The sequence below is a fragment of the Bufo gargarizans genome, chromosome 3 (assembly GCF_014858855.1).
Source record: "Bufo gargarizans isolate SCDJY-AF-19 chromosome 3, ASM1485885v1, whole genome shotgun sequence".
Lineage (NCBI taxonomy): Eukaryota > Metazoa > Chordata > Amphibia > Anura > Bufonidae > Bufo > Bufo gargarizans.
The window spans coordinates 182,419,291-182,428,511 of NC_058082.1; positions in this window are offsets into that span (position 1 = coordinate 182,419,291).

Consider the following 9,221-nt stretch of genomic DNA (forward strand, 5'->3'; position numbering starts at 1 on the left):
CAGATAAGACAGTTTTTCCCACTACTCAGTTAAAATTTTTAGGTATTCATATAAACACATTAAACATGGAATTCAGCATTCCCGAGGAAAACATTTGTCAAATTATTATGTTGTTATCTGATTTAATAAAAAAGGAAAAAACAACACTTAAAAAATTACAATCACTAATAGGGTCTCTAAATTACATATCTAGAGTAATACCTATGGGGAGAGTTTTTTCGAAAAGAATGTACGCAGCAACGGCAGGTAAAAAATCTCCTAATTCTCATATACGCTTATCAAAAGTAATAAAAAATGATATATCTATTTGGTTAGAATTTTTAAAGAATTTAATGGTCATACTATTTGGCAAAAAGAATTCATAGATTCTGATTCTCTATCGTTATACACGGATGCTGCAGGAGCGGTAGGATATGGAGCCTTCTTCAATTTAAATTGGTCTGCAGAAAAATGGCCTATAGATTGGGTTTTGTATAAGTACACAAAAAATTTAGTTTTTATAGAATTATTTCCAGTTTTAGTGTCACTAACTATTTGGTCATTCGAATTTCAGAATAGAAGAATTCTTTTACATACGGACAACACTGGTGTAGTTTATGCTATAAATTGTCTTTCCTCTAAATCTGCGATAGTCAACTTACTATTGCGAAAATTTGTTTTAATTTGCTTAAAAAACAACATATGGATTAAGGCAAAACATATACAGGGAAAAAATAATATACTGGCTGACGCTTTATCTCGACAGCGTTTCAAGGATTTCTTCGAGATGGTACCACAAGCTCCAAGAATAGGAATTGCTTGTCCGACTCGACTTTGGAATTTGACAGAAGATTAACGGACGAGTTAATAAAAAATTCTTTAGCTACAAATACATGGGTAGCGTATGCCGCCGCATGGTTCGAGTGGAGGGAATTTTGCAAACTACATAATATCAACAGTTCAATTTTAATTGAGAATATTGAGAATGTTATATCTTTTATTCTGTATCTATACAAAAAAGGTGTTAATGCTGGTGCCATTTCGAAAACATTATCGGGTATATCATTTTTTCTAAAATTGGAAGGCTACAATTCTTTACTTAGTCATTTTAAAATAAAACAAATTTTAAAAGGTATTAATAAGAATTCAGTTATAACAGATAAAACTAGGCCTATTTCGATACAATTATTACAAAAAATAATTTCTCAATTACCCAAGATTTGTAACTCTGCTTATGAAACGTACCTTTTTTCTTCAGCTTATTCTCTTGCATTCTTTGCAGCGCTAAGAATTAGCAAGATAGCTGCAAAAAATAAAAGAACAGAATCTCCTTTATTAATTTACGATTTAAATTGTAGCAGTAGTTCATTAAAAATTAAAATTAAAAAATCCAAAACAGATCAGTTTGGAACTGGAACAAGCTTACATCTTAATAAATTTTATATTAGTTCAGTTTGTCCAGTTAAGAAAATGATAAAATGGTTAGAAGCTAGGAACAATATTAATGATTCTTTATTTATTCATTTGGATGGAACTCCGTTGACAATCTACCAATTCAATTATATTCTCAATTTGTGTTTAAAAAATATTGGTTTAGATAAACATAAAATAACTGCCCACTCGTTCAGAATTGGAGCTGCCACTTATGCTGCTCAATTGGGAATTAATGATAGTGTCATAAAAAGACTAGGGAGATGGAAATCCAATTGTTACAAGTTATACATTCGTCCTAATCTAATTGTTCATTAATTTCAGGAAAATTGAGAATAATTTGGATTCTAGGACACGACACTATTGCATTGGCTCATAGACGATCGTATTTCAGAAAGTCTTCCTATAATTTAGGATTTCCAGAGAACTATTGTTTATATTGGAGGTCATTTCAAGATGTCAAGTATAACAATATGTTTCTTGAATGTAAAAGACTGTTAGATATTTGGCCGAAACCTAGTTTAGTCATTTTACATTTTGGCGAAAATGCCATTGGTGGAATAAAAACACATGAAATAATATGTGAATTGAAAGAAAATATAATCCAAATTCGTAATTTACTCGGAGATCCAAAAATAATATTTTAAGAATTTATTCCAAGATTTTCTTGGTCTTACAAGGAGTTGGCATACAAAGAAAAAATAAGAAAAAGAATTAATAAGCAGATGGAAAAATTTATGTGGAAAATTGGAGAAAATTCTTACAGGCACTTGGAATTAAACTGTTTCACCAGAGGTCTTTATCACCCACAGAAGGAACAATTGTCTGATATTGGACTTGATATATTTATTGTGGATGTTCAAAAGATGATAGATAAAATATTTAATTAGTATGGATTTAGGCTGCAATGGCTTGGCCTTGTCGCTTTGCGATGTGGCGGTGGGGTTAAGTCACTCCGTTGAGTGGACTTTGTGATTATTTGATTATATTTACAAGATGGATTTATTATATGGAATTGAGAATTAATAAAAATTAATTAATAGTTTATCATAATAAGCATTGCGGCCTAAAATTCCCAACAAAGTTTAATGTTCAAGTTATTCAATAAAATGAATTTGATTTACAAATGATGATGTTTGTTGTTATTAATTTAAGTATATTGTGGTGTATATGACATCATGGAGCGAGACATATTGAGAATACAATGAGGGGAGCCATGATATCATGACACCTATCATTGTATATATTTAATATTCAGTAAATTTATATACACTTACCTGTTATAAAGGATGAGGTGGTACGCTCCAGGGAACTGTAGTAATTGGCAGGTGGTAATTCAAAGCATCTGGATTGGTGGAAATTATTCAACGGCTTTTCTGATCCTATAAAAGAAGAGGTCCAACTGTTTATGCGCATTCACGTAAGTATTTTGATCAAATTCCCTTCCCTCCCTCCCTTAAATAATATAATAAAAATTGTCGCTTTGCTTATTGATGAGGGGTTAAGTCACTCCGTTGAGTGGACTTTGTGATTATTTGATTATATTTACAAGATGGATTTATTATATGGAATTGAGAATTAATAAAATTAATTAATAGTTTATTATAATAAGCATTGCGGCCTAAAATTCCCAACAAAGTTTAATGTTCAAGTTATTCAATAAAATGAATTTGATTTACAAATGATGATGTTTGTTGTTATTAATTTAAGTATATTGTGGTGTATATGACATCATTGGTTTCGTAAATGAATTCAAACTTCAGAGATCAGTAATTAGTGTATTCGAGAGTTTCATTAAGGACCGAAGGGGGACAGCATGTTCAAACGATAGATCCAGTACATTTCTTTGCGTGACAAACACTGATATGACTGGGGTACCCATTCGAGGGGTGTGACCCTTAGAAGTGCTGTGTCGCTGTTGTGGGACTCATGGAAGTGTTTGGGGACACTGTGTAAGATCTGTCTTTTTATGTTCGAGCGGTGCTCGTTCATGCGTTCCCTTAGAGTCTGTGTAGTTCTTCCTACATAGAAGAGCTTACAGGGGCATTCTAATAAATAGATGACAGATCTTGTCCCACAATTCATATTGTGTCTTGGGGTGTAGGTATCGTTGGTGCCTGGGATTTTAATTTCTGTTGTTCCATGGGCTATCATCTGACAGCATTTACATCTTTTCGTTCCACATTTAAAGACCCCTTTGATAATGTCCCTGTGGTTGTTTATTTTATTTTTTACAAAATTCGGACACGAAGGCTCCAGAATATTTTTCAAAGTGGGTGCCCTTCTGAAAGTAAGGGTCGGAGTAGCAGATAAAATATCTTTAAGGATGGGGTCTTTTAGAAGAATGTTCCAATGTTTGGTTATAATTTTTTTGATTTGTGTGTGTTTGTTATTGTACTGGGTAATAAGATTAAACTGCGGTGCTTTATTGGGGACTGGTATGGTTTTTTTAGGCAACAAGGCTTCGGTTTGGCTTAGCTTTAGGGATCTTTTCATGGAATCCTGAACTAGGGATCTGGGGTAACCTTTCTCTGAAGGTCTGAAGAATAGACAGTTGCTCATGGAGAACTAGGTTATCGGAGCAATTCCTTCTGATCCGCTTCATTTGGCTGAATGGTATATTCCTTTTCCATTTGGCAAAATGACAACTTTTGAATTCCAGGTAGCTGTTAGCGTCTACCTTTTTGAAATGAGTCTTCGTTGTGATGGTATCAGAATCTGATTCCAAATGGATATCCAAAAAGATAGCTTTAGTGGGATGTTGTTCCATGGTGAAGGATATACCCCAATCCTTCATATTGAGCTTGTTAAAAAAGTGTGTGAGTTCTTCACTGTTTCCTTCCCAGATGAACAACATGTTGTCTATATAGCGTTTATAAAATCTTATTTTGGGGTGAGAAAGTAGGCCGAACTGTTTCTCAAACATCCCCATAAATAAGTTTGCATACGATGGGGCAAACTTAGTCCCCATCGCGGTACCTTTTGTTTGAATGTAAAATTGGTCATTGAAATTGAAGTAATTATGTAGTAAAATAAATTCTATTGAATTCAAAACAAATTCTTTTTGTGTATCCGGCATGGAGGAATCTTGGCTGAGGTAATGTCTGACTGCTGCTATTCCAAATTCATGTTTGATATTGCTGTACAAGGAGGCTACATCTAGTGTTACCCAGATATACTCATTCTGCCACTGGAAGTCTTGTAGAAGCTTAATAAGGTGAGGGCTATCTTTAAGGTATGAAGGTAAAGATTGAACATGCTTTTGTAGAAAGAAATCTACATATGCTGAAAGATTTGAGGTGAGTGAATTTATACCAGAGATTATGGGACGGCCTGGGGGGTTATCGAGTGATTTGTGGATCTTAGGAAGGAAATAAAATTTGGCTAAAGATGGGTGAGACGGAGACAAAAATAGTTTTTCTTTTTTGTTGATAATATTCAATTGGAAGCCTTGCTCTACCAGTATTGTTAGGGCCTTTTTGAAGATATTGGTTGGATCTTCTATGAGGATTCTGTAATACTCCGGATCGGATAAAATCCTGTTGGCTTCGGTTAGATAATAATCGGTGTTAAGGATAACTACTCCCCCTCCTTTATCCGTGTTTTTGATCGTGATGTCTTTATTATTTTTGAGTGTTTTTATGGCCCTCTTTTCTGCTGGTTTTAAATTCTGCCCTCCGGTTTTGATCTTGTTATTTTCACATAAATTTTTGAAGTCATCCAGAACCATTGTGTAATAGCTCTCTAATTGGGGGCCTCGGTGTTCTATAGGATAAAATGTAGAATTCCTTTGTAGGTTGGATGGTATGGGGGGAGGTGATTTATAATGTAAGGTGATATAATAATGTTTTATCATTATTAGAATCCGAAGAGTGCTCGTCGGGTGTATCCGTGTTCCCTACTTGTGGTTTAGTAAGTTCCTTTATTCTAAAATGGCGTTTTAGAGTGAGTTTCCTAATGAATTTGTTCAAATCAATAAAACGTTCAAATGGATCTGGTGAGTTGGTTGGACAAAAGGATAGTCCTTTACTTAAAATTTTTATCTCGTCTGGTAGAAGGGTGTGACTAGAGAGGTTAAAAATAGCCTTTTTCCTTTCTAGTTCTTTATTGTTGGCGTAACCAGTATCGCCTGAGGGGGGGGATTGAAATAATGTCGACTGTTGGAGGTTTAGGGTTTTTAGGTAGTGGGTCTTTGGTTTCATCTTTTCTGGTGCGTCTGGTTTTCCTCCTCTGCATCCTCTGGTCCTTCTTTTGAACGTTTTCTGGAACTGGCTACGGGGGTGAAGAAGTGTGTAATCTTCAAATTTCTCTTTGCTTGAGGGGACATTTTTGATATTAGGTTGGTTGGAGTGAAAAAGAGACTGATCGATTGGAAAGAGGTTAGCGTGGCTCGCACAGGAGGGGTCAATCCTGGCGGGGGGACTTTTCTGGTATTACAAGTCCTAAAAAAGGACTGTCCGAAAGATTAGTAGGAAGTGTTAAAAAAGTTTCTGACTGTGCAGTGGAATTGGAGTAGGTGGAGATGTTGAGTAACGTACACCCTTGGGTGGTAGGTGGATCTTCTGAATCCAATGTTATATGTGTGGCTATGGGCAGGTCATCTGGTGTTGCTGATGACATAGTACCTGATTTTTTGATATATGGGGGTTCAGGAGTGGTGTATATGGAAAAATCTCCAGGGGTGTGGTCCACCAATGTAGTACCGGAGCTCTTATCGGTGGGTGGGGATCCATAAGTGGGGAGCTCTCCAACTGTATCTCGAGGGGTGATTGGAGAGGATTTACCACGACTGAATCAAAGAATTCTGGGAGAACTTAGAACCACCCTACCACCAGAGGATTTCATTAAATTAGATACCACCTTCCTGGGCACTCTATCTGATCCCAAACTTAAGACTCCGGCTTCCTGTGAGAATTCGGAAGGAAAGGTGTTGGAGAAAATGAAGAACATTCTTCTAAAAGACCCCATCCTTAAAGATATTTTATCTGCTACTCCGACCCTTACTTTCAGAAGGGTACCCACTTTGAAAAATATTCTGGCGCCTTTCGAATTTTGTAAAAAATAAAATAAACAACCACAGGGACATTATCAAAGGGGTCTTTAAATGTGGAACGAAAAGATGTAAATGCTGTCAGATGATAGCCCATGGAACAACAGAAATTAAAATTCCAGGCACCAACGATACCTACACCCTAAGACACAATATGAATTGTGGGACAAGATCTGTCATCTACTTATTAGAATGCCCCTGTAAGCTCTTCTATGTAGGAAGAACTACACAGACTCTAAGGGAACGCATGAACGAGCACCGCTCGGACATAAAAAGACAGATCTTCACACACAGTGTCCCCAAACACTTCCATGAGTCCCACAACAGCGACACAGCACTTCTAAGGGTCACACCCCTCGAATGGGTACCCCAGTCATATCAGTGTTTGTCACACAAAGAAATGTACTGGATCTATCGTTTGAACACGCTGTCCCCCTTCGGCCTTAATGAAACCTTAATAAAATCTCTGAAGTTTGAATTCATTTACGAAACCAATTACCCCTCAAATGGGATTTTTTTATTTATATATATGTATTTATATGTATTTATCATCATTTGTAATTAACCCTCAAATTGTTTTTTTATATGGTTATATATTTACTCATTATTTATTACCCATTTATCGAGTTTATCCATATATATGTCTGTTTTATTTATTTATATATATATGTGTATTCTTTATATATTTTATACATATTACATGCATTGTTTATATATATATATTTTATGCATACACAGTTTATGTATCGCAGGAATTTATGCTTTTATATATATTTATATACTTTTCCCCTTACTATTGGAATCCCAGGACCTAATCCCCTAGGGGCCTTGAGAGATATATATTCACACAGCAATCCAACTTGCTCACTCTTTCTCCCCCCCCCCCTTTTTTACATAGTCTATATATATATATATATATATATATATATATATATATATATATATATATACTTTTTAGATATATATCCATTCATTTTCTAGGTATTTTATCTTCCCCTGAGAGATATATACACAGTAGTCCATTTTTTTCTTTTTATATATATACCCATCCCTTTTTTCACATATGCACCCATCCATTTTCCAGATATTTATTATCATCATGCCTATCGTTTTCCATTCTATAAACATATACGCCCGCAAGGACACTACAACTCAGTCCCGGAATTCCACAACAATGCGGAATACCTCCCCTTCAGCAGATACATGGGGCTGGACACTAAGACGTCATTACGCCAAGCACGCCAGGTCATATGCGCCACATTCCCGGCATTTCACCCGGCGCATGCGCACTCACCCAACGTGCGCTCCAGCGGTGCGTTCCACGGACTGGAAGTGGTCCCACGGCACACTCCGCTCCTTTGGCCTTCCAGCTTCAGGTTTTAAAGGTAAAGGACCCACACTATAAAACCCACATCATATAACTAGATATGGAACAAATGGTGTGGCCTCTGGCCGCATTACCTGACCCCAAAAAAGTTAGGCAATAAATACTTCATCAATGTTTGACCCGGAAGTGACATCACTCCAACCCCAGGATACCATATTGTTTGATCTCACACTTTAGGTATAAAATGGCTGTTTGTCTTATGTATTATCATCCTGCTCCTGATGAAGGGGACTTACTTTGTGCCCCGAAACGCGTAGAGCTCTATTTTTCCTGTTGTATTGGAAATAAAGGAATTTGCAAGAAGTACCAAGTATGGAACTGCCGCCTCTTCCTAAGACCTTTGAAGTGCCCCAGGATTGGGAGGAAATTCTTTTTGGGTGTCTTGAGTTTTATCCCTCAAAAATTTCCTCCCTGTGAAGTGAATGGTGACTATTATTATCTATTGATTTTAAATCGACTATATGTATTTATATTTATATACATTTTTATGCATTTGGGTTGACCCTGCATGGGTCTAAAACCTAGGATCACCAGTGTGATTTTTATTGTTTCCAGATTTTGTCTACTCAGCCTATTCAGGATTTGAATGCTCAGGGTCTAATTCCGTGTTGCACCCTCCATATTGCTTTTACTGCTATCCATTGACCAATAATTAGTCTAAAATCTTGATTCCTCTGGTACCATTATCATTGATCTCTAGGGTCAAAAAATATACATATTTTTCAGCTACTGTCATTGTTATTTTTCCCTTCCTCGACTGGCGCCTCACACTGTGGTCACTCACTTTATTTTTCCTTTCCTTCACTCCATGTATGTGTTGAACCAGTTCACACTACCGACCATATTCGGCTGGCTACCGATTATCTTACTGTATTCTCTGCCCTATTCACTTCCATTCTTTCCTCCTTTGGCGCCCTGCAAGTAATTATAAAGACTTCTTGGATTGGGTTCCAAGTAAGTCTTGTGATAAACCCTCTACATTTTTTTCTCTCATATCTGTCACATTGGAATTCAACACTCCTAATGTTTAACCGCCTGCTCCAACAAGAAAAAGCCGTCAACAAGTATTTGTATGACCGGGTGCTAGGACAGCCTCTGTGGAGCTGGGTATTTTTTTGCCACGTTACTGGACGCTCATGCGCAATGCCTGTAGGCTCATGCATCCTTTTGAGGAGGTGACAAACCTAGTCAGTCGCACCAAAGGCACCATCAGCAACATGATCCCATTTGTTTTCTTCCTGGAGCGTGCCCTGCGAAGAGTGCTGGATCAGGCTGTAGATGAGCATGAAGAGGAAGAGTTGTGGTCACCATCACCACCAGAAACAGCCTTATCATTATCGCTTGCTGGACCTGCGGCAATGCTGGAAGAGGAGT